We start from the raw sequence: 27327 nt of genomic DNA, 5'->3' as shown, positions 1-27327 counted from the left end.
TAGATGTTTAAATGTCTTGCTACAGAGTTCTAGATGAGCAAGTCCAATGGCCTGCTAGACAACTTCATTTGCATGTTCCACAGACGTATCAACTCAGCACATAAAACAGAACACACCAACTAATGATAATCATCCACTATTTTCTGCTTGGTGGCTGTCATTATCATTTATGGTCATTCCAGTTGGCCAACTAGGAAAACAAAATCATCCTTGACCTTGTCTCTCCTGCCACAACTGGTGCCCAATCTGTTTATTCTGTCTTGCTATCTCTTAAAATAATCTTCTTCTTCTCCCCTTATATCTCTGTATCAACTATGTCTTTTTTTTTTTCATTGCAACTTTGCCTTCTTTCAATGATTTTTAACACGATGAAAAAGATCTAATTTGCTAACAGTTGTGAGAGTTTCTTCTGAGGAAGAAATACTCTTTATGGGAATATGCCTTGATATGCCTGCTTGGGGGCAGCTGAACCACCCCAGACAGACAAGTGTACAGGAATCTGACATCAGAGCAGAGGGCATGCTGGCCAAATAGAGGGAAAACCATTTCTTGCTCCTGAGAATATGCCCAAAAGGAGTGAGAAAGTCACAGTGATACCATAAGGAAAGAGAAACAGGTAACTGCTTAGGGAAACCCAGTTAGACTGTAGTGGGCTGCAGTGGATGGCCAAGGGGATTTTGTGTTGTTGACATGTAAACCTTTCTGCATCTTACCTAAGAAAATGTCAGTGTAGTCTTCAAAACAAAATAAGAAAAAAAAAACAGTAAACTAAAGACTTGGTGTGGGTTTCCCTGGTGGCTCAGATGGTAAGGAATCTACCTGCAATACAGGAGATGCAGATTCGACCCCTGGGTGAGGAAGATCCCCTGATGAAGGGAATGGCAACCCACTCCAGTATTCTTGCTCGAGAATCCGTGGACAGAGGAGCCTGACGGGCTACAGTCCATGGGGTCGCAAAGGGTCAGGCACAACTGAGCGACTAACGCTCACAAAGACTTGGTATAAATGAAGAAAGTTTTTATTGTGTGTTTGAAATCAAAGAAGAAAGCTGGGTTATCTATTGGGGTTGATATTGAAAGGGAATAGAAGCAGACTGGAGAAGCCAGGAAACAAAAACTCCCCAGGGAACTAGCAGAGCTCTCTGAGAGGACCCTGCCCTTGGGGGAATCCCAGGGCATTCTTACTATGTCACTACACGGGGTCAATGCTGCTGACATCAGGGTTACACATTGGTCACGCTGTCATCAGAGCCACTGTGCTTTCTAAAGCACATCTTTTGCAAAATACTTCAGTGATTCCCTGTAGTTTCCACATAGAATCTACACTTCTCGTCGGTATAGAATCTATGCTTCTCATCAGTGAACACACAATCTATTACCGCCTGCACCAACATCTCTTGTCATTTTTCTCCCGTCTTTAAACTCTAGTTCAATGCAGGTAATAAACATGCCCTTGGTTTGACTCTCTTCTCTATGATTTGATGCCTACTTTCTTGTCTTTGTCTGGCTAAGCTCATATATTGGTAAACATGAAAATATTTTCCCTACCTTTTCCGTCTTCCCCTGCTTTTCCTCCTTTTTTCATTCACCTGACGCCTGAAACATCTGCTTCTGCATATTCATCAAGTTGGGAATTGGAGAAAATAAATTTTCATTTCTTTGAATATATAACATGCCAATATTTGAATGGCATGTTCATGTAAGAAAACAGATACGGGTGATATGAGATGGAGAAAATAGCATTTATTGGAGTTCTTGGAGAAGGAACATATTTGGAAGAAACTCAGTAGGTATGCTTATGGAATTAGGAATGGTGGCTAAGTGATCAAGTTAGCTTTGTAGGTATACAAAGAAAATTACAACACAATGTGGAAAGTGTGATGGAAAGGGCCTGCAGAAGGACCTGCTAAGTCGCTTCAGTTGTGTCCAACTCTGTGCGACCCCATAGACGGCAGCCACCAGGCTCCCCCATCCCTGGGATTCTCCAGGCAAGAACACTGGAGTGGGTTGCCATTTCCTTCTCCAGTGCAGGAAAGTGAAAAGTGAAAGTGAAGTCGCTCAGTCATGTCCAACTTTTAGCGACTCCATGGACTGCAGCCTACCAGGCTCCTCCGCCCATGGGACCTTCCAGGCAGGAGTACTGGAGTGGGGTGCCATTGCCTTCTCCGGCAGAAGGACCTAAGGGAGTACAAAAAAAAAGACACTTGACTAATTTCAAGGACTAGGAGACTCTGTTTCTGAACCCTGAATGCCTGGATCCTAAAATAACTAGAAGCTATTTTCAGTATTCAGCCAGTAGAAATGATTCATTATTATTGCAGACCTGCCTATGCTAATTAAAATGTCAATTTTCTTTGCTTTCGCCTGGAATTATAATTAGCACACTGTAGAAATACCAATTTTGCTAGGTTGTTTTAAATTGATGAAGGTAAAGTCCCTTATAGATACTTGGATTTTTCCTTCTGTCTGGTGAGGCTTCTATGGCCATACTCATCTGCCATATTGTCCCAATTTAAAAATGTCAATTTCTCCTCTCTCCTGGCCCCCTTCTACCACTAGATCTTCTCTTGTACACAAATTCTGTCCATTTCCCTAAGCAAAATGCCTACTTCGTAAACTTGTGGTTTCACTGCTGTGGTAAAGTATAATTTCAAAGTGATATCTATTTCCCATTCTCTGATTTAAGCAAAACCTGTCTGTTTCATTATCCTCCTGGTGAGTTCCATTTGCCTCTCTATAGATTACATGTGACTTTCATTTGTGACAATGGGAGTTCTTCCTGTGAAATCAACTCAAAGAACCCCAACTGGGGAAGAAGAGAGTCTCAGGAAAAAATAAAAGCAGAAACATTTGTTCTTCAAGGATGTTCTAGGTCTTTTGATGCTTCTTTGACTGCTGCTTTGTGTGGGAGTGCCCTCCGAGGGGGCTAGATAGGGAAAGCACCTGGATTTTTTGTTCTTAGGACTTCTGGAACTTTTTTGGCTATGATTTTTCATATAATAATACCTTTCCAAAGCATCTGGTAAGTGTTTTAAGTGGTTTCACATCTATCGTCTTATTTGATTCTCCTAGCAGCTGTTTCCAAGACCCATGAAATTCTGGAGCTGAAAGATAGCTTGAGGTCATTTAGGTTAATCCTGTTCCTCTTACATTAAAAGAAGCCCATTCTAGAGAGATTAAGTGGTAAAATCTGACCATCACTACTACGTTTTGGCCTGTGCCCTGTTTTGAAGAAAATAGATCATCATAGTCTCAAATTCCTCCCTTCCCAATTCCCATTACGGAAAAGCCCATTCTGGGTTCTAGGTGAGTTCTAGGTGTTTTGCAGACAATGGAACTAAGGGCTTTAAATTTCTTCTACAAAGAAAAAATGCTCCAGGGCCTACTTTTTATGCTCCTTTTTGGATTAACCTCATGCTAGTGATACCTAGCCCAGTTACACTTTGGTTCTCTCCTTTGATTCCTGGAGATAAGAAAATCATTTGTTTTTTGGGGTCATGGAGGGAGGGTAGATTTTGTAACCTGTCACTTATGCCAGTTCCTATGGGAGCTTTCAGGATTCCCAGGTGGCTCAGTGGTAAAGAATTCACCTGCCAATGCAGGAGACACAGCTTTGATACCTGGGTCAGGAAGATCTCTTGGAGAAGGGAATGGCAACCCACTCCAGTAGTCTTGTCTGGAAAATCCCATGGGCAGAGGAGCCTGGCAGGCCTCAGTCCATGGAGTTGCAAAGAGTCCAACACAGATGAATGACTGAGCATGCAAGCATGGGAGATTTCAATCAAGATGTTTAATAACCCAAATAGGAACTAAGAGCCAATTTATAAATATCTGGAAGAGCCCCAGTCACCCACCACCCAGAATGCTATTCAGAGCTCAGTAGAGTTTGTAGCACAGTCCAGGGAGCCTGTAGGAGGCCCCTTATCCTTTGCCTTTGAATCTTGGTTGGACTGGCAGAGCTGATTTTTGACCTGACTACCCACTTAATCTCCTCATGGCAGATGGCAGAGGTAAAAGAGAAAAAAGTGGCCCATGACCTGACTCAGAAGATAGACTTTGCCCTGGTCAACTTACCATAAGTGGTCTCATGTGGATTCTGTAATCACATTAAGGAAGTATGATCTTTCCTACCTTAGCAAGGCCTTTGCCTCCAGCTCTGAACTCAGATTGGCAACTCCTCCTGCACAGGAGAAGGTTAACTAGAGCAGTATGGGGTCAGGAGGCAAAAAACTCCCTTCTCACACAAGGCTGACTTCAGAGAGCAGCTGTAAGGTAGGAATGCATTAATGCAAGCAGACTCCTTGGAACACAATAAGGACTCACCACAGCGTGGCTCTTATTGTTATTTTTTTTTTTAAGATTTTTTTATGTGGACCATTTTTTAAAGTCATCATTGAATTTGCTCCAGTACTGCTTCTGTTTTATGCTTTGGTTTTTTGGCCTTGATGTAGGTGAGATCTTAGCTTCCTACCTGGAGATGAACGTGCACCTCCTGCATTGGAAGGCCCTCGGGTCTTAGTATTCCTGGGTGCTCCTCATCCTCTGGGGAATTGTGATAACCAAAATAAATCCCATCATATAGGAAATATAAATGTTTGAACTACACTGGGAAAGGGAGCCCATAAGTAAGGTGAAATCTCTACTTTTTCCCCTAGCTGAGGGGTCCAGTCTTGGTGAGCAGTAATTAAAGCTCTAGGAATCTTTTCATTTTTACCTGTTGAGACTAGGAGAAACCACCTATCAACTTCTATAGTTTTAGCAGATGTTCGTTCAGTTACAGTTTTACTCAGACACCCTTTTAAGGGCTTATCTCATGTCCTTCTGTATGCCCTTGTACTAAAACATCTGTTTTGTATGTCTCTGACTGAATCATTCTAGGTTGATGGAAAACGCTGTCTCCTATTAATGCCTCCTATCATTGTGCCTTCCAAGCTATTAATGCCCCTGAATTTAGGTGTTCAAGTGCTCTGTTAGTTTAGTCCTATTTATTAAAAGTTTAGGAAGTTCATGATTCCAAATACTTTCTAGGTCTTACCATCGGAGTAGCTCAAAGCCAGGCAGCTGGTGTGTAATCTAAGTTTTACTATTAATACTTACTTGTGCTAGAACTCTGATCAAGATACTTAGTCTACATTGGTATTAGTTTCCAAATTTGCAGAACAGGGGTAATAATAGAACAACCAAACAGGATTAAAAGAATTAATATACAGAAAGCACTTAGAGATCTATTGAATGCTTACAGTAGACATCACCACTGCAATTATTCTGTAACTAAAATTAATATTATCCTAAAGGCAATCAACCCTGAATATTCATTGGAAGGACTGAGGCTAAAGCTGAAGCTCCAATACTTGTTGAGAAGAGCCGACTCATAGGAAAAGACCCTGATGCTGGGAAAGATCGAAGGCAGGAGGAGAAGGGGGCAGCAGAGGATGAGATGGTTGTATGACATCATTGACTCAATGGACATGAGTTTGAGAAAACACTGGGAGATAGTGAATGATGGCGAAGCCTGGCATGCTGCAGTTCATGGGGTTGCAAAGAGTCAGACATGACTTCAGAACTGAATAACAAGAAAAGCAATATTAAGATCCTCCCACACAGGGAACTATATTTAATATCCTATGGTAAACCATAATGGAAAATAATATAAAAATGTATGTATATATATGTATAACTGAGTCACTCTGCTATATAGCAAAGATTGGTACAACATATTAAGTCAATTATGCTTCAATAAAAAAATAGATTCTTTCCCATAATGCTTTATGGGGACCATGTAATTTATGAAATATGTTACTACCTTACTGCCTTGCAATATCAATATCAACTTTGGGTCTTGGGATTCCCTCATTGTTGGAAAGATGCCATAAACTATAAGGAGATAAGAAATTTTGGAAATGAACATGTAAATAAAATAAAGGAAAACTCAACTACCATCTAAAAACAAAAATGATTCAGTAGTTTTTAATGTATCAGTAACTATTCTCACTAGAAACTAAAGTCCATTTAATTTAAGAACTGATATAATTCTTCCAGCAACAGACAAACAATGCTACAGAGATTTTTTTTTCTACTAAAAGAGAATGGAGTAAGCTCTGTACATGAGTAGGAACATTCTAGAACTCTCTGCCAGGATTTCATTTACCTAGAGATTTCAGTCTTGTTCTAAAAGCTAAATTATTTGAATGCCCTTGTATTTGTCTATAGACTTTCCTGTTTTTTTTTCTTCAGCTGAGGTCAGTGATTTTCTATATTAGTGACTAAGATGACTGTCAAGACTGCTGTATATAAACCTTGTATACTGTGCTTTAGATCAGTTTGAGGGATTTTTGAAGGATAGTTTTGATTATAAACAATTACGGCTTTAACTATGGAGACACAGGATTAATTTTCCTGCCACTGATCCCCTGCAGGTTGGCCTTCTAGTTAAGTAATTGAGTTTCCTTGAAGTTCCATGCAGACTGGTTTTGAGTCAGTGCTTAAGATGATCAGTCCTAGTCAACCGCAAATTTGGACACTGACCTCCTATCTTCATCCATACAATCATGGCAGGAAGGTGCTGGAGTTATCCTCAACAGTGAATACTTAAGATGAAAGGATATGATTGGAACCAAGGCTCCGTTAACTAATGTTGCTGTTGTACCTTGGCCCCTGTTCAAACCAGGAAAGGGGGCATGTTTCCTTAATTATGCAGCATAGGAGCCCTAGAGGCCCAAAGTTTGGGTCCCTCTTTTATCATCTGAAATACAAATACGATAGATTTCCAAGCAAGTCTGGTATATGGGACCATTGGCTATTTGCACCAAATTGTGTGATAACCATAGCTTGTATGGGTGCATGCTAAGTTGCTTCAGTCATGTCTGACTCTTTGTGACCCCACTGACTGTGGCCTGTCAGGCTCTTCTGTCCATGGGATTCTCCAGGCAAGAATACTGGAGAGGGTTGCCATTCCCTTCTCCAAGATGGAATAGTATACGTACATAGATTTTATACATTTACAAATCTTACTTTTTAAATTTTAAAGAGGTAGAATTCTCCCATTGCTTCCTCTGTCTTTTCCAGCAGAGTTAGAAGGTTAAGGAAGGCATAAGACTAAAACCCCAAACCTCAGTTTTCAGCCTCTAGCACTTTTCTCCTTGTTATATTATTGAAGTCTAGGCATTGTGTATATGTCGTGTTGCTATAGTCTGGTGGCTTCAAGCAGCAATAACAACAGTAGAAAGTTTGAATATAATTTTCCAAGCACTTGTGACAAGCAGTTCAAAATATTATCTTCTTTAATTCTCATAAGTACCCTCCAAAAAGTTATTTACTATTTTATAAGTGAATAAATAGATGCTCAGAGAGGGTGAGGAACTTGTGTGTGGATCCATAGCAAAAAGATGACTGATCTTTGAATCAATCCCAAATCTGTCTGACTCCAGCTTTCAAGCTCTAAAACTTGATTCTCCACCACCTTTCCACTCTGGGAGCAAGGTGGAGACCCAGATCTGCCACATCAGCTCAGTCTGTATTCATGTCTCTTCATCCACAATATTATATGAAGACGACTTCCTATAAAGAAGCCTGTTTTTTACTTTTCTTTAGATATTTGAGGCATTGACTGTGTAGTTGCTGTTTTTTTCTTAGAGATGTTATTTTGTGACACTTCCTCCATAAAACAATTATCCTCAGTGATTTATTTACAAGTTCATTTACAAAAGGACAATTCCTAAAGACATTAATTTAACATACTGACACCTTCCTGATATGACTGATTATCTGATTTCAAAGTTCACTGTACTTTTGAAGCATCAAACGAGACAGCAGAGCACATTGATGGAGGCTAGGTGTGGTATATGACCACCTTCTATCCTACTCAAATTATCATTTTATTTTAGTTTTTATATATTGTCCTGACAAGTGAAGGAGTTGACAGAAAAATAACAAAATCTGATATGCAAACTTAAGTTTAAGATTTGGGTAAATAATTCCACTAACCTCAGGAGATTGTCAGGTGAAACTGTGTAGTAGTATTTTATTCTGGTTGATGTTTATGTGATGATGTTGAGCCATTCCATTCCATATATGTTCTCTCTTAAAAATGGCAATAACACTTTAAATATATATGTGGAATGCTTTAATTACAAGTTAGATTGTATAGTAAACATTTTTATGTTTATGAGGTTAAACCTAAATTACAAATCCATCATTCAGAAAAACACTGTTTTTCAGAGGATGTCCACTTTTATGGTGCAGTACATCAAAGCCCATCAACACGTGAATCTACCATGGATTTACTTCCAAAGTAATGATACTTTGGAGTTATTTGGTGGATATAATGAAAGTCTTCTCTCCTCAGCTAGTTTGCCTGTATGTTTCTCTTTTCCTTACGGTGGGAGTATAGGGGATTTGGAGTCAGTTCAGATGAGAATGAATCTTAGTGCTGTGACCTTGGGCAGGATTTACACCTCTTATAAGAATTTATTTTTATTCTGATGGCTCAGATGGTAAAGCATCTGCCTGCAATGAGGGAGACCCAGGTTTGATCCCTGGGTTGGGAAGATCCCCTGGAGAAGGGAATGGCAACCCACTCCAGTACTCTTGCCTGGAAAATTCCGTGCACAGAGGAGCCTAGTAGGCTACAGTCCATGGGGTTGAAAAGAGTTGGACACAACTGAGCGACTTAACTTTCACATTATAAGAATGCGGTAGCTACAGATTTTTTTTTTTTCCCCCTGAACATCTTTTCTTTTCTTTACTTTCTCTGGTCACTGAACTCTTCTTTCTATGGGGACCTCCTTTGTGTGGTTTGGTAGAGTCTGATTACACCCTCTCACTACACGATGGGCATGTGACCCACCCTGGCCAGGGTGCTGTGTTCAAATCATTGGTTCAGGTAGAGCGATGTGATCCAAGCCAAAATACCAGAGACTTCCTTGGAACGTTTTTCCCCAGAATTGTCAGGAAAAAGGCACTCTTTCTCCCCTCTGGGATTGCGAGCTCTAAGGCTGATGTCAGCCTGGCACGTTGGTGGTCATCCTTGACATACATGGCAAGAGTCTGTCTCAGAATAGGGCCAACAGAGAGGGAAATAAGACTGAGCGAAGAAGATGAAGCCAGGAATATGATAACCTTTGAACTTGTGGCCTCAGCCAGGCCTGAAGGCAGCACTGTAGATTTTCCAGTTGTTTGAGCCAACTAAATTCCTTCGCTTAAAATAGTTTGAATTGGATTCCAGGCAGTTTTATCCAAAGAATCCTTATTCATAGACTCCTTTGGTTTTCCAATTTGTAAAACGGTAATGAGATTCAGTACATCATAGAGTAAGGTTTAAATAAAATGATGTGTGCCAACTACACAGCACACATTACATCCTCAACAAATGAACTCTGAATTCACAGCAGGCAAGCTCTCTGATTTCCTTCCCTAGGAAGAAATTTCTCTCTGCAGTTTCTCTCTGCCTGGCTCCCAGCTGAGAGCCGTTGTTCTTGCCTTCTCCGGGATGGGTCACTTGACTGAGGGGCTGCCTGTTCCCGAGTCCAGTTGGTCAGAGAGGCTTGCCCGGCTCTTGGTGGGCAGATGTTCTTCAGAGGGTGAAGAAGGAAAGGTCTCTCCCCTGAGGCGCGCTGGAACTGAGAGAGATCTCACCTAGAGAAGACAGCAGCTCTCACAGGAATGCCCGAGGAGACCACATTTAAGGCCCGGATGAGCTGATTTTGGTCCTCGTTCAGGAACATCTGGAGGAACAGCTGTGGGTGACAAGAACGTGTTTATCTCTTTCAAAAAGAAAAGTAGTGAAAAGGCAGGGACTGCAGCTCGACCAAATAGAGATGTGCTCCCATCATCAAACTTGGGGTGGAGAATAATGGAAGAAAAACACAGCTTGTTTTTTAATCAAATAGTTTAAAGGGGAATGAGTTGAGGGGGTGGAAGAGAGAATTAAAGTCTTCAAGCCTTGATGCTTCCTAGCTGCTGCTAATGGTAGCAGTAAGAATCTAGAAAATACATCAACATCTGACTTCAAATTTTCTCCACTGGCAAAACCTAAACGTCTTCCTGACTATTGGAAGATTAACTCCCTTGGGATTTTATTTGGGAGCTAGTATTATTGATGTCCTGAAAAAGTCCCTAAAATTTACTATACTTTCACAAGTCAGAATTTTCTTTCTTTCTTTTGGCAGCATTAAAAAGACTACTATGACTTTTTCACGAACAAATTCAATAGTTTGGGCTTCAACCTTACAAATTTATGATCATGGCTTTTAAAAGAATTTTGTTTTCTAAAAAAGTGCCTGCCTCATATTTCCCATAACTAGGAAAAATAAAATTTAAGCATTTATGATACTTGGAAAAAAGTAGACTAGTTGCAGTTTTATGGTCTAAACTCTGACTATAATAACCACTTTTTTTTTTTTTTTTCTTGTAGCCAAGTTACCGAGGGTTTTTTCTCTCTCCTTATAAGCAGATGAAGCTTCAAGTAAATGAAGAATTAGAACCTGGTACTAAACTAGTTTTGGAGGCATGTTAGATTGGTTATTATTACATACTTTCTAATTTTCCTTTGTGGGGAAATGGTAACAAATCATATCTAGAATACTCTTCTGTGGTAGAGCAATGGGGAAATTCAGGTTTATTTTTAAGAGGGAGAAAAAGCCTTGCAAAACATATGGGCTTAGCTTTATAGGAAACAGTTTCTAGACAAACATGGATGAATGATTTAATAGCAGCAGGGCACCCATTTATGTAAATACTGAACTGTGGGACTCAAAAAAACAAATTCAAAGAAAAACATTATTAATCAGCTTGAGATCCCCCCGCCTCCTCTCAACATTCTAAAAGAACAAACAGATCAACATTAAGGAATGCTTTCAACAAGAACAACAAGCAAAGCGTGATTTAGAGTTGCCCTTGATAAAACTTTTCAGAGCTAAAAAAAAAAAAAAAAACTTTTCAGAATTATTTAGACTTTTTAGCTAGTCTTCATTTTCATGCATCATACATGTGGAAATAGTCAAACATCAAAATACCATAGTGTCCTAATTGCTTTTCCTTTAAAATTTTGCCTAATCAACTTCTGGTTGACCCACCAAACATGCTGCACCATCTATATGATGAAACCCTGCTTTCGTATATACCTGACTTTCATAGAAGAGTTTACATACCAGTGCTCAAACTGCCTTACTGAAAGTGTCTTTGTAGAAAGATACGGTAGAGTATTAGCTAGAAATCTTATATTAACTAAATTTGCAAAGTGAAGTGGAGATTTAAAATGCTTTTCTGAGTAATCTAGATCTGAAACACTCTCAGGGTAATCACCTAAAATAATTAAGAAATGGACAGAGAAGAATTTTTGTTCCTTGATTTATCACTGTAATTTTCTTCATTGAATGCTTAGTTCAGCCAAAACTTGTGCCAAAGTTCTGATAGTCCCATGACAGACTCTAGGCACCTGTTAGATAAATGTTCAGTTACTCACATCTTATCAAGCAGAAGACGGGGCCACTGGCTCAGTTCCTCTCTGGCTAATCATTTTCATACTCATGTTCTTTAAATCAGGGGTCTCCAACCTCTGGGATATAATGCCTGATGATCTGAAGTGGAGCTGATGTAACAAAAATAAAAATAAAGCCCACAATAAATTTAATGTACTTGAATCATCCCCAAACCATCACCCTTCCTGTCTGTGAAAAAATTCTTTCATGAAACAGATCCCTGGTGCCAAAAAGCTTGGGGATCACTGCTTTAGATAATTTTGCTTACACTTGAAGAAGTTCATTGCAGGGTTGGGATGGGAGACAATTTTTAGATATAATAGTAAAACTGTCTGCACATTCCTAAACAGAGTTATTGACCATGAGGTTAATGCATGTAGATTCTTGGATGGCCGATGTTAATCTGTACTTGGATTTGAATGTCTCTTTATATATATCTTTGTTGGGGTTAAAGATTGTGTTTAAATGTAATTGTCAATGCTGAAGATGCTCCTTATTGTATTCTTATAGATAAATGGGTATAATCACACTTAAAATGTTCAATAAGTTGTAAATGGGGGTAAATACTTTCTCAAGCACATTAAATGGTGCATTTTTAAAAATCTAACCCATGTTGAAAGATATTTCTCAATAGAAACAGGTACATAAAAATAATTTCTCAATAAATCTATCACTTTTAGTGTGTGGATTAGAGAGCTAACTAATAGATCTAATTTCTAGACTAAAGGCTTATATAACTTAATATTACTAAAAACTGATCATCTTAAATGTGTGTTTCTGTGTGTGTATTGGTGGACTCAACTTTAGAAAAAATAAGCATTATAGTAGGTTTACTTTTATACTACTTTTTATGATTACGTTTATTTTGAACATTTGCAACATTTAACGATCATTTATCTGCTATTAGTATAGCAGATAACCATTTTCAACTATTTGAGGATTCCTTATGAATTTTTTATAATGTTTTAATAGGTTTATAAACTATTACAGACCAGTCCTTTGGAGAATGAGATTGCTTATTGTTTTTTATGTGTATGACACACACAAAAAGATAATGAGCAACTTTCCACAGTCAAATAGCTAGATTTTTGAAAAGCGTTAAGTAGTTATGGTTATGTGAACAGTGTAAAATGCCATGTAAGCAACATTATAACAGTGAAACATTTTTTTTAAAAATCTTTATTTTCCTGAAAATTTGTCTCTTCAACAAAATCTACCTATTTTAATTTTTTTCCTAAACTTTTTCTAGTCCTTATCTATATACTTACAACATTTTAATTATATAGCATGCATTTGTAAGGTATATGTATATGCTATAGTACATATATTTAAAGTATATACTTTATATATTATTTATATACTGTATAAAATTAGTATATTTTATTTATATACTATTAAAATATATATAAATATTATTAAATATATATAAAGTATATACATAAAGTATACTTAAATGTATAGTATATACATTTAAAGTATTCTTATTATTATTTACACCATTGGCATTGTGTTTCAGCTTTGGTTTTTATGAAGTGCCTTAGTCTATGCTTATTAGAGATCTACATTTGTAAACATGGAAAGTAAATATAGGCCTTAGGGTACTAAAAATTGAAAAGTATTAAAATCAAATATTTCTTTTTTGTTACACACATTTTCTGGTCATGAGGATGAAATATATTAATAACATGATAATTTATTATGGATAATTTATTATTGGACATTAGTGACATGTCCAAACAAAGTTGGACAACAGCAATTATTGTAATTTCTGTTACTAGTTTCTAATAGTCAGTCAGTCAGTCATGTCTGACTCTTTGCCACCCAATGGACTGCAGCACGCCAGGCTTCCCTGTCCATCACCAACTCCCGGAGCTTGCTCAAACTCATGTCCATCAAGTCACTGATGCCATCCAACCATCTCATCCTCTGTCGTCCCCTTCTCCTCCTGACTTCAGTCTTTCCCAGCATTAGGGTCTTTTCCAATGAGTCAGTTCTTCACATCAGGTGGCCAAAGAATTGGAGCTTCAGCTTCAGCATCAGTCCTTCCAATGAATATTCAGGACTGATTTCCTTTAGGATGGACTGGTTGGATCTCCTTGCAGTCTAAGGGACTCTCAAGAGTCTTCTCCAACACCACGATTCAAAAGCATCAATTCTTTGGCGCTCAGCTTTCTTTATGGTCCAACTCCCACATCCATACATGACTACTGGAAAACTTGAATCTAACTTGATCATGAAATTATATCAATACTATCTTTGTTCAGGCTGCTCTGGTGAGCACTGAAGGATTCATCATGTCAGTCATTGACTTTCCATTCTATAGGGAAGCAAACAAAGGAGAGAGTACTCAACAGAGATGGGCTCCAGTTCTGACTTTATTTATACATAAAGCCCCAACAAGCAATTAGTAGCTTTTCATCTCTACTAACTTTTTTTCGATTGCAGTAAGTGTTGTACCAAATATTTTCATCTATGTTTTCTTTCTTAAATGCTCCTAACAATCTTATGAAATAGATCCCGTTTTGCGGATAAAGAAACTAAGATTCCAGTGCTTGAGAAACTTGCTCAAAGTCATCTCTCTACAGAGCAGTGCCGTCGAGCCTTGTGTTAAGCCAGGCAGTATGACTCCATAGCAAGTACATGTAACTGCTAAAATGCATTTCACCTAAGAGTGAAAAGTTGAAGGAACTCAACTGTTGAAAAAGACCACATTGCTGTCATTCTCTAAGGATTTCATTGTCAACATCAAGATCATTAGTCTGGTGAGACATTCTTGAGCTTGTCTTGGAGGTGACTCATTTATCTTATTATGGATTTTATATATAATATACTGTGGTACCATGTTGTATATCGGATCATCACATGGTCTTTCAGTATCTGCTCAAGAGATTGAGCCCTTCTTTCCTGGGAGGGGCCTGGATTTACTTTGGGAAAAATAGATCCAAATATGTTTCACTTTTCTCTATGTAGATGATCTGAACATTTATGAGACGGAAGAGAAGGTGGTGCAGATGCTACCCTCTTCCTGTTACTGTCTGGCCACTATCACTGCATACTTATCCTTTGCTACAAATGTGGAGCTGACTCAGTGTTGAGGAGCTCCCAGAGCCTAGGTTATATCCCTGTCTAGTCCCAGGAGTCTGGAGTGGATGGACATGGAGACTATTCCTCCCGGAGAGAGTTGATAACAGTCAAATCTTTATAAGCAGCTACCCTACAGTCTAGAGCCATTTAAGCCAAGATTTTCAGCTGTCTGTCCTGGAGTTAGTGAGAAAGAAAGCAACAGTTTGTCTCTAACCACTGAGTGATGGAGTATGATAATAACTGTTCCAGTGGACAGGCATATTACAAAACAGTTTATTCACTATGGACAAAGTTCTCTTAAGAACTAAGGACTAGAATTGGCAAGGTGTATTATGATTGCCTGGGCAAATTGTGCTTCATATTTTATCTATATTGTGTTCTTCTTTAAGATATTTTTCTGGTCAGTTCATCTTTTGTGGCTTAAACACAGGTGCCATCCAGTTCTTTTAGGCTGTTGAATCCTCTGGAGACAACAAAATCAACTGGAAAAGCTATCAAAGTTATGAGTCAGTTTTCTTCCTCAAAGTGGAAATCTTTCAAGAATTAACTAGGGAAAACATGTTCAAGATGTGTTCACTAGATAGATATGGAATAAATTTAGCTAGAAATAAGAATACAACTTTCTTTAAAATATCTTCATGATATTCTGCACTTATGTGTAGTTAATTTCACTTAGATTAATCACTCTGCTTGGTTCTGTTTACATAATATAAAAATGTGTCTAAAGTATCATAATAATTATTCCAGAACCATCTGCTCCTTTGTGTCTCCAGAAGCAAAGAATGGCATGCTTTAGCATTTTAAGTTATTCAATTTCTAACAAATGAGAAAATTTTAGAACAAAGATAGATTTTTATGGTTCATATAACACTATACATAATTAGGCAACATACTTTTCAGTAACTTCTCAAGAATGTGAAAACTCTGGGTAAGAGAAAAATCAGATAAGAAATTAACCTCTTATGGAGAGATTTCATTAGGAAACAATCTAAGAATCTACAATATGATTCATTGAAGACTTAGTCAATATTTTCAGTGAATTGTCAATGTGATTTACTACCTAGAAAGAACATGACTCTACACTATGTGATGGAATTAAGAGCCAGTAAAATTTAAGACTGTAAGAAATACTATACTTGTTATACATTGCTTGTCATTTTAGATTAATGACTGAAACATCAGCAGAACATGGGGATGTCCAATATTATATAAAGAGCTCACATTAGAAGCTGATAGCGTGGTATGTGTTTTACAGTAGTCTTGCATTGACTTGTCAATAATGTCTTCTTTAGTGTTGCTTATGACTGGTAGCAGGAATGTTTAAAACCATATGGAAGTAAGAAAATATGTTCTTTCACTAGAGCCTTCAACTTTACCTGGTTCTTGAGCTGGATAGGGTGAGCAGGAAGCAAGCAAATAGGCAAGTAAGTTGTTTTCCTTGCTAGGTATACTGATGGAAACAAGGACTTTCTGTCTCTAGCATCATTGTCATTGAGTCACCCATGTTTTATTATTTGGAAAGATGTGTGTAATAGTTATGTCTGTATGGATTCAATACAGGTATGTTCACTATCAACATTTAATTTCTCTCTCTATTCCTTCTAATGAAAGTCTAAACCTTTGGCTTAGCTACAGGAAGCTTTCTTTGCATTTAAGCAATTAAACATTTTCCTTTTCCCTCCATGTCCATTTCTTAAAACAAAAATAAATAGATTTTTATTTATTGGGAATAAATAAATAAGTGAGAAAAATACATTATATTGGAAAATGGGAAAAATACATTATATTGGAAAACTATGGGATGGGTTTTAGTTTCAAATATCTTCCTAGGTAGCCAATAAATATGGACAAGTTATGGGGAAATTGCTTAACCACTCTTGGTCTGGGTTTTCTTGTTTGTTGGATTGAGGAGATTGGATCAGGTAAGTTCTAAGACTTGTATCACTGCTGTGTTTTTATGACTCTAAGCATTTTATTGAGTTAGTCCTCTTATATACACTTACGGATAAGTCTATATAAGTACAATCTCCATTCTCCCCTCATTTTGTCTCCTATGAACTTTGAAAAGAGCTATCTCTGTCTCTTTTTTGAAACATTCCTCTTTTTTCTTCAGTGACACCACACTCTGCTGGTATTCCTCTTAACTCTCTAACTGCTCCTTCTCAGTCTTTTTGCCGAGAACTTTTTTCCTCATTAAATATTTCTATTGCCTTTTCCTGAGCCCTCTTCTATTTTGCATACTTTCTCCCTCTATTATCTTACTGACACTCATACCTCTAAATGTTATCTATATCTTGCTGATTTTCATATCCATATAATTAGCCTTGATTTTTCCTTTGAGCTCTTGGCTTATAGTGTTTTAAACTGCCTGCTTGATCTCATTTAACCCATTTGAAGGGTTAAAAGAAGCTCTAATTCTAACACATCTTATCCTAAACTCTTGATTTCTCTACTCTCGCCATTGTCAGTCCTATTTTGTTGTTTTGTTTGTGTGTTAGTTGCTCAGTCATGTCCGACTCTTTGCAGTCCCATGGACTGTAGTCCATCAGATTCCTCTGTCCATGGAATTCTCCAGGCAGTAATACTGGGGAGGGTTGCCATTCCCTTCTCCAGGGAATCTTTCTGACCCAGGGATCGAACCCGAGTCTCCCTCATTGCAGGCAGATTCTTTACCATCTGAGTCACAAATCCTATTAGTAAATAGCAAGTCCACCTGTCTTCTGATTGTTCAAGCCAGAAATCTTTGACCCATTCTTGATTTCTTCTCTTCTTTCAGAATCCAGCTGTCAGCATATCCTGGTAATTTTTTCCCTGAGATTTATAATGACCCTATTTCCTTCTCCTCATCACTACTCCACCATCTTGGTCAAGAAAATCACTCTTTATCATCTGGACCTTTACAGAACGAGGTCCAGACCCTCACTTCCACTCCTGTCCTCTACAACTCTTTTTCCAAATAGCAGCTGGAATAATCTTCTTACTATGTAAATCAGATTATGTAAGACATCACACCAAAGATTGTCCCTTACTGGAAAATCAAAGCATTCTACCATGGCCTTTTAAGACCCAGACTTTGACCCCCTCTACAGCTTCATCTTGGGCTTTCCGGTGATTCAGACAGTAAAGAATCCACCTGCAATGTGGGAACCTGGGTTCGATCTCTGGGTTGGAAAGATCCCCTGGAGGAGGGCATGGGAACCCTCCAGTATTCTTCCATGGAGAAGTCCAAGGACTGAAGAGCCTGGCATGCTATATGGGGACACAAAGAGTCAGCCATGACTGAGTGACTAAGCACATCACACACAGCTTTGTCTTGTGGCCCTTCCCCCTGCACTCACGGTTCCACCAGCCTTTTAGTTTTGTGAAAAAACAAAGTTTTTCCTGCCTCAAAACCTTTGCATCTTTAATTCCTTCTGCCTCTAAGACTGACTCCTTCTCATCCTTCCCATCACACTCTATCACCTCTTTAAGAGGCTTTCCTGTGCAATAAGACAAACATCCTATCTAATATAGTTCCATTCCTCATTAGCCCTTATTCCTTACTAGCAGCATTCATACCTTTTATATTGTACTCATTACAGCAACTATTATTTTTTTGTAGATAGTCTTCTTGAGGTGGACACTGTTAGATGCCTTCCTAATATCTCTTCTTGCTTTTTTCTTATTAAGAAGCCCTTGGTATTCTTCAGAGTGTCATTGTGCCCAGATAAATACAAATGCTTCACTAAGTTTTCTTGCCACTAGTGTGTCAGTGTGATACACGTCTAGTCAAATAAGCTGATGCTTTCCTGGGAAGCTTAGAAACTCAATCCCATGTGTAATGCATTCTTGATCGTTACATTTTCCTCTTGGATATAACTGAACAAGAACAGCAGCCATGTCCATCCTGCAGTCCCTGTGTGTTCCTTAAATGCCTGATACACAGTAAGCTCTCAGTTAATGTTCGTTAATTTAAGACTAGAATTTGAAGCACAAAAACAACCGCTACAAAAAAAACCCAAAGCAGACATTGGCGAAGAATATTTTCAGCATACGTCAGAAATACTGTTCATACATTTAAAATATGAAGATTTGTATAAAGGAATAGGAAGAAATATTAATAATATCAAAGTAATACAGACTAAAACAATAAATTGGCATATTTTAATCAAATATTTGAAACAATCCATTGCTGTTGAATGCAAAATGAGACTGATATTTTTAATTGATTTTGTTTGTATTATAAACAGGCTCAACTCTTTTGGAAAGATTTTTAGTACAGTTCATTTCAGTACAGTTGCTCAGTCATGTCCAACTCTTTGTGACCCCATGGACTGCAGCACGCTGGGCTTCCCTGTCCACCATCAACTCCTGGAGCCTATTCAAACTCGTGTCCATCACGTTAGTGATGCCATCCAACCACCTCATTCTCTGTTGTCCCCTTCTCCCCCTGCCTTCAATCTTTCCCAGCATCAGGTTCTTTTCTAATGAGTCAGTTCTATCCATCAGGTGGCCAAATTGTTGGAGTTTCAGCTTCAGCATCAGTCCTTCCAATAAATATTCAGGACTGATCTCCTTTAGAATGGACTGGTTTGATCTCCTTGCAGCCCAAGGGACTCTCAAGAGTCTTTTCCAATACCACAGTTCAAAAGCATCAACTCTTCAGCACTCAGCTTTCTTTATGATCCATACATGACTACTGGAAAAACCATAGCTTTGACTAGATGGACCTTTGTCAGCAAAGTACTGTCTCTGCTTTTTAATATGATGTAATAGGTTGGTGATGGAGAAGACTCTTGAGAGTCCCTTGGACTGCAAGGAGATCCAACCAGTCCATTCTGAAGGAGATCAGCCCTGGGATTTCTTTGGAAGGAATGATGCTAAAGCTGAAACTCCAGTACTTTGGCCACCTCATGCAAAGAGTTGACTCATTGGAAAGGACTCTGATGCTGGGAGGGATTGGGGGCAGGAGGAGAAGGGGACAACAGAGGATGAGATGGCTGGATGGCATCACTGACCTGATGGACGTGAATCTGAGTGAACTCCGGAAGTTGGTGATGGACAGGAAGGCCTGGAGTGCTGTGATTCATGGGGTTGCAAAGAGTCGAACACGACTGAGCAACTGAACTGAACTGAATAGGTTGGTCATAGCTTTTCTTCCAAGGAGCAAGTGTCTTTTAATTTCATGGCTGTAATCACCATCTGCACTGATTTTGGAGCCCCCAATGGAAAATCAGCCGCTGTTTCCATTGTTTCTCCATCTATTTGCCATGAAGTGATGGCACTGGGTGCCATAATCTTAGTTTTCTGAATGTTGAGTTTTAAGCCAACTTTTTCATTCTCCTCTTTCATTTTCATCAAGAGGCTCTTTAGTTCTTCTTCACTTTCTGCCATAAGGGTGGTGTCATCTGCAAATCTGAGGTTATTGATACTTTTCCAGGCAATCTTGATTCCAGCTTGTGCTTCATCCAGCCTGGTATTTCACATGATGTACTCTGCAAATAAGTTAAATAAGCAGGGTAACAGTATACAGCCTTGACATACTCCGTTCCTTATTTGGAACCAGTCTGTTGTTCCATGTCTAATTCTAACTGTTGCTTCTTGACTTGCATACAGATTTCTTTGGGGGCAGGTCAGGTGGTCTGGCATTCCCATCTCTTGAAGAGTTTTCCACAGTTTGTTGTGATCCACACAGTCAAAGGCTTTGGCATAGTCAGTAAAGCAGAAGTACGTTTTTCTGGAATTCTCTTGTTTTTTCTATGATCCAACAGATGTTGGGAACTTGGTCTCTGGTTCCTCTGCATTTTCTAAATCCAGCTTGAACATCTGGAAGTTCATGGTTCATGTACTGTTGAAGCCTCGCTTGGAGAATTTTGAACATTACTTTGCTAGCATTGAGATGAGTGCAATTGTGCGGTAGTTTGAGCATTCTTTGGCATTGCCTTTCTTCGGGATTGGAACGAAAACTGACATTTTCCAGTCCTGTGGTCACTGCTGAGTTTTCCAAATTTGCTGACTTATTGCGTGCTGCACTTTCACAACATCATCTTTCAGGATTTGAAATAGCTCAGCTGGAATTCCATCACCTCCACTAGCTTTGTTCGTAGTGATGCTTCCTAAGGCTAGCTTGACCTCACATTCCAGGATGTCTGGCTCTAGGTCAGTGATCACACCATCATGATTATCTGGGTGATGATCTTTATTGTATAGTTCTGTGTATTCTTGCCACCTCTTCTTAATATCTTCTGCTTCTGTTATGTCCATACCATTTCTGTCCTTTATTGTGCCCATCTTTGCATGAAATGTTCCCTTGGCATCTCTAATTTTCTTGAAGAGATCTCTAGTCTTTCCCATTCTATTGTTTTCCTGTATTTCTCTGCACTGATCTCTGAGGAAGGCTTCCTTATCTCTCCTTGCTATTCTTTGGGACTCTGCATTCAAATGGGTATATCTTTCTTTTTCCCCTTGCCTTTAGCTTCTCTTCTTTTCTCAGCTGTTTGTAAGGCCTCCTCAGACAACCATTTTGCCTTTCTGCATTTCTTTTTCTTGGAGATGGTCTTGATCACTGCCTCCTATACTATGTCACAAACCTCTGTCCATTATTCTTCAGGCACTCCGTCTGTCAGATCTAATCCCTTGACTCTGTTTTTCACTTCCACTGTATAATCAGAAGGGATTTGATTTAGATCATACCTGAATGGTCTTGTTATTTTCCATACTTACTTCAATTTAGGTCTGAACTTGACAATAAGGAGTTCATGATCTGAGCCACAGTCAGCTCCCAGTCTTGCTTTTGCTGACTGTGTTGAGCTTCTCCAGCTTTGACTTCAAAGAATATAATCGGTCTGATCTCAGTATTGACCATCTGATGATGTCCATGTGTAGAGTCTTCTCTTGTGTTGTTGGAAGAGGGTGTTTGCTATGACCAGTGCATTCTCTTGGCAAAACTCTGCTCACCTTTGCCCTGCTTCATTTTGTATTCCAAGGCCAAATTTGCCTGTTACTCCAGGTGTCTTTGACTTCCTACTTTTGCATTCTAGTCCCCTATAATGAAAAGGACATCTTTTTTGGGTGTTAGTTCCAGAAGGTCCTGTAGGTCTTTCTAGAACTGTTCAACTTCAGCTTCTTCAGCATTACTGGTTAGGGCATAGACTTGCATTACTATGATAATCAATGGTTTGCCTTGGAATTGAACAGAGATCATTCTGTCTTTTTTGAGATTGCACCCAAGTACTGCATTTCAGACTCTTTTGTTGACTATGAGGGCTGCTCCATTTCTACTAAGGGATTCTTGCCCACAGTAGTAGATAAAATGGTCATATGAGTTAGTGTTTTTAGTGTTTCACATCAAAAACTGTAAAAGTGACGTCCTTTGATTCAGTAGTTTGTATTTTTTCCCCCCAAGAAGGAAATTTTGATAAAGGACATTATTCTTCACAGGAAAAGTAATTGAAATGTCCAACTGTATAGGAATATGTGTTCCCCACCTTCTAATAGAGTATTATGTGACCATTACAGATAATTATTAAGCCTTTGTAGAAATATAAAAATGATTAAATCAGGTGCTAGCACAGTTGAAATAAAAGGTAGGAATCAGTGATCTCTGTGGTGAGTCATGGATGACTGTGATGAGGCCTTGTTTATGGCTACCATAGCTGTAAGCAATCAAAGGTTTTCAGAATCGTCCAGGTTTAATAAGCCACAAAAGACGGGAAACTTGCTGTCTGTTAAAACTAGAGCACAACGGTGGGTGGTGCTTTGCAGTCTGAGGAGGTCTATTTTCCATTTTTGGTTGCAGTGTGCTCAGTAACCTCCCAGTAGCCTTATTGGCAGCAAAGTCACGCAGCTGGTCATGGTTGGATCAGCAGTGGTGAATGACACTCTATTTAATAGAACGAGCTGGAATCATGTTGGTGATACAGGCCCTTGCCCAGTATTCCACTGGTGCTCAGCTGGCTGGAGATCTTTCTCCATTGACTCCAGCCCAGTTATGCCCTCACTATGCACAGACTCCAGGCAAACCTCCATAAACCAGGGTTGACAATGTATAATTTTAATATAATATATCTTCTAAATAAGCACAGGTAGACTTCATATAACCTCTTATCTCTACCATAAGAGTTTTGGGATCAATTACAAAGTGTTATGTGTTAGTCACTCAGACTCTTCGCGACCCTATGGACTACAGCTCGTGAGGCTCCTCTGTCCGTGAATTCTCTAGACAAGAATATTGAAGTGGATTTCCATGCCCTTCTCCATGGGATCTTTCCGACCCAGGGATTGAACCCTAGTCTCCTGCATTGCAGGCGTGTTCTTTACCATTTGAGCCATCAGGCTAGCCCTGATTAGGAAAAGCAATTTCCTAATAAAGTATTTGAGCAAGTATTTTGGCTTTGGTGTACATGGGCACTGTAAGCAGGCAGTCTGGCTAATTCAGAATTCAGTCCTGATTTCAAACCACCCTAACTCAAAATCACATATACTTACCTTATTGTTTCCTACAATGTTGATTGACTTTCATGTAAACATACCTATGAAGTTGGAAAATATAAGAAAGGATGAAAGAAAAGAAAGTGGCTGAGTGGAAGGGCTGAATTGCTGATTCTGTGATGTATGAATGAAACAAATAATTATCCAGATGACTCTCTGTAGGATTCAGGTCAGAGAGTAATCAGCTCAGCTCTGTTTCCTTCCTCTGAACAGTCCTTTCCTGTTCTGTGTGAAATCTGATTCAGCTGAGACTGACATTATTTTCTTTTATTTTGTCACTTGAACTCCTGGTTTCGCTTACATTAGTCAAATTAAATGGCCTTGGTGGAACTGATGAGTTTTGTCCAGGAAAAAATTTAATAAAAATAGCTGCCATTTATTGAAAGGTCTATTAGGTGCCCATCTTCTATGGTGGATTATCTCAACCAGTGGCTCAGTGGTAAAAGCATCTGCCTGCAATGCAGGAGTTGCAGGTTCGATCCCTGCATTGGGAAGATCCCCTGGAGGAGGAAATAGCAACCCACTGCAGTATTCTTGCCTGGAAAATCCCATGGACAGAGGAACCTGACAGGCTTTAAGTCCATAGGGTTGCAAAGAGGCGGACACAACTGAGTGACTGAACATACAGCACAGCACAAGTCTAAAAATAGTTCTGGAAGCTGGATATTATTATTTCATAGTTATTTTGCATATCATGGATAAAGAGTCAGAGGCTTAAACAGTTAAGCTTTAACTTATGACAAGGTATGCTCATCTCTGCTTCCGAAGATCATGCTATTTGCCTCATATATGAAACTTAACATTTTTTTTTCTCCTTTTGAGAGTTAACTTTGCCTGTGCAGATGTGATTTTAGCTTTTTATTAAGGACAAGGGTGAAGAAGAGTTATTACACATGTATGGCATTTGCAGATCTTAGTATCTCCGATTTAGGAAAGAATTGTAATAATGCCACTCAGTATTCCACCTACCTCTGGTAAAAGGAAGATTAGAAGATTGGAAAATTTGACATGACTTTGATGTGTTAAATGCTAAATAGTGCTGCACAGGATAAAAATTCTTTGGAAGAAGACCATAACTATTTTTGCAGGTGTTTTAAGAGCAAAAATCTGTTCACTCAGTGATTCCACATTTTTGGGAAGAAGGTAACTAGGAAAAATTTTAGTTTTTTTTTTCTCAAGGAAGGAACATGAAAATGCCAGAAATATAGAGGTAATTAGTTTGATCAAGCACTTATGTTACTCATTATGATGGCAAAATCAATTTGTCCTTTATAGAATCATTTGTCAAAAAGCTTGGAAGTATAGCACATTGATAATTGCGGCAAAAGCAATTATATTTGGTTTCTTGATTAAGAAGAAAAAAACAAGTATAACCCATTAATTAACAAATTTACGAAGACTCTCAAGTCAAATATACACTTATTTTTCTTGATGACTACGAGGTGATTTGACATTCATAAAATCCCATAGCAGTTTCAGCAGTCCAGACTTTCTAAATGTCAAGAGAAGATAAATTGAAGCTTCACTGGTAACTCGTTCAATAAAATATGTAAGAAAAAAATTAGGGTTTGTGAAAAGGAAAATATTGATCTATCAGGACACTTGAAACTGCTAGAGAGATGGGATCCACATAGAAATATTTGACATAGTCTTGGAATATAGCTTTGTATTAGGCTGTAATCCAAATTACAAATCTGTATTTAACCAGATGACAATTAAGGTCAAGATCTGAATCATCCAACAGCTTGATCCGGACCTTTTGTGAGGCCCCGCTAGCCTTTGAGACTTCCCTTGGCATCTGGGTTGACACAAAGAAGCATTAAATATACTGCAACAAGATCGGGAAACTGGCTCCTGAATAAGGCTCATTTCTTTTAAAACCATGGATTTAATATCCATTAAGCTTGTGAAAGTTCTTTCAGAAACTTCTTTGTGTGGGCTGTAGCTCTTTCACCCCATCACTTAGGACAATTAAAAATCCACCAAATTTATTTGAAGTACCCAATTAATATTTTGAGAAGCAACAATTAATATGTAAATTATACCACATTTAGAGTCTCAGGAGGAATGAATTAAATTGAATATATACAACCCTTTAGAAGTTAAAAAAGATATTGTTTTACCATCACAGATTTTCTAAATCCATGTGATTTTTCTTCTGTGGTTCATTTTATTATCTCCTTGCCTACAAGTACCAAAACAAATGACCGTGCCTGTCTTAAATGCATTACATCAGGAGACTAATAGGAGGATATTAAACATGATAGTCACATTTGACAGAAGACCTGATGAGGCAAATAACAATGCACATAAATAAATGTGAATTCAAAACAGAATAATTACATCAAAAAGTAAATAATTATCATTGCCATTTCCTTCTCTGAAATGCTCACAGGGAAATGAAGGACCAAGAGGTCATTTGGAAAACATTATCAAACAGGCAAAGTCTTTACTCATGCATGCAAATTCCGTGGTACAATTAGATTTTGAATGGTTTTTCCTGGTGACTGGATAATGTTAGGGAAATATGAATGTTATCGATAGAACACTTTTGAAATAGTAGCCGAGTCTCCCTGGGTGCTTTTCATACACAGTCTGCTCTTCTCAGGGCTTGGCCTGTCGTCTAAACCCCACAACAGCTCTATGAAAGAGGTATTGTGGTTACTGTCTTACAGGAGAGGAACCCCAGGGCAACGTGATTGACTGAGGCTGCCCAGAGAACAGGGCCAGGGTCTGAGCCCGAAGATCTAACTCAGGAGCCCACCTTTTCTACCATGATGTCATCTCTGAGAAAGGGGCCAGAAAATATCATTGGTATTTTTTTGAGCTTAATTATTAAACTGTTAGAAAATTAGACAAATGAATATTGCTATTTAGATAATTGTCATCATGTTTACTTCTTGCTATTATTACTACAATCTAATTATTATTATTCTAAATATATGATAAAAATATGTTGTAAGAATTAATGCACAGGTATATTGTTTTCCCACTGATCTCAGGAAGGTTTAAATGTATCATCTCATTATTTTACCTTCAGTTCAGTTCAGTCGTTCAGTTGTGTCTGACTCCTTGCAACCCCATGAACTGCAGCACACCAGGCCTCCCAGAGTTTACTCAAACTCATGTCCATTGAGTCGGTGATACCATCCAGCCATCTCGTCCTCTGCAGTCCCCTTCTCCTCCCATCTTCAGTCTTTCCCAGCATCAGGGTCTTTTCCAATGAGTTAGTTCTTCCCATCAGGTGGCCAAAGTATTGGAGTTTCAGCTTTAGCATCAGTTCTTCCAATGAATATTCAGGACTGATTTCCTTTAGGATGGACTGATTGGATCTCCTTGCAGTCTAAGGTACTCTCAAGAGTCTTCTCCAACACCACAGTTCAAAAGCATCAGTTCTTCGGCACTTAGCTTTCTTTATAGTCCAACTCTCACATCCATACACGACTACTGAAAAAACCATAGCTTTGACTAGATGGACCTTTGTTGACAAAGTAATGTCTCTGCTTTCTATTATGCTGTTTAGGTTAAATTTTCCTTAATTAGAGATTGGAAGAAGCTACATTTATTCTCCTAGTGTAAATGACAAATATGGAGGTGGTTACTTAGTTATTGGTAGTGGATATTTGCAAGAGAGTTGAGCTAATTATTAAAATTATTGTGGAAAACAGGTATTTTGCAAAGAACTACCCAGTACTAGATTCTCTTTTTTCTTATATATTGAGTTGGACAAAAGTTTGTTTGGGTTTTTCCATAACATATTATCATTATCATCACCACCATCATCACCATCATTCCTGTCTTTTTCCCCAAAGATATGAGACAATTGCTTGAACTATATGCTTCAGGCAGAAGTCATTTTTGGCCTAAAGGATAAATTAAGTCCATTAATGAGTGATTATTAAGTGTGTATTCCACACAAAACACTGCATTAGCTGCTTTGTGATAATAATTTTGAAATGCTCTAACTTTTGAGAGCCTGCAGTTTCACTGGGTCAATAAATCACACACACAATTAAAATCAAGGATGTCTGAGGAAAATACTTTTACAAGTAGAAAATCACATAAGAGTGTGTAGATTATTTCCAAGTGGGAATTAAGGATAAGTGGGAGAAAAATCTGAAAATGGTCATTGAGAAGGAGGTTTTTAAATTGAGTTTTATGAGCATAGTAAGTTGTGTACACTCATCTAAATCTATTTATTTTGTGACAGTTTACCAAATTTTCTCTTAAAGATGGAACTTTTTTATTTCCTGTGAAAAATACTGTGCTAGACAGTCAGTTTAGCAGAACTTGAACCA

The 27327-nt window shown here is 38.5% G+C and overlaps 1 long non-coding RNA gene across 1 annotated transcript in view; it reads left to right on the top strand.

The window, feature by feature from the left end:
* Window positions 1–26131, top strand: part of LOC133228118 (uncharacterized) — a 199997-nt gene extending 173866 nt beyond the window's left edge. Inside the window, exon 3 of the long non-coding RNA XR_009730071.1 lies at window positions 25705–26131. This is a non-coding gene — a long non-coding RNA (uncharacterized LOC133228118). The remainder of the gene's footprint in view (window positions 1–25704) is intronic.
* Window positions 26132–27327: the final 1196 nt, after the last annotated feature.

This window comes from Bos javanicus, chromosome 16 (assembly GCF_032452875.1).
Source record: "Bos javanicus breed banteng chromosome 16, ARS-OSU_banteng_1.0, whole genome shotgun sequence".
NCBI classification, from domain to species: Eukaryota; Metazoa; Chordata; class Mammalia; order Artiodactyla; family Bovidae; genus Bos; species Bos javanicus.
The sequence above is the reverse complement of the archived record's forward strand: the minus strand, read 5'-3'. Positions and strand labels throughout refer to the sequence as shown.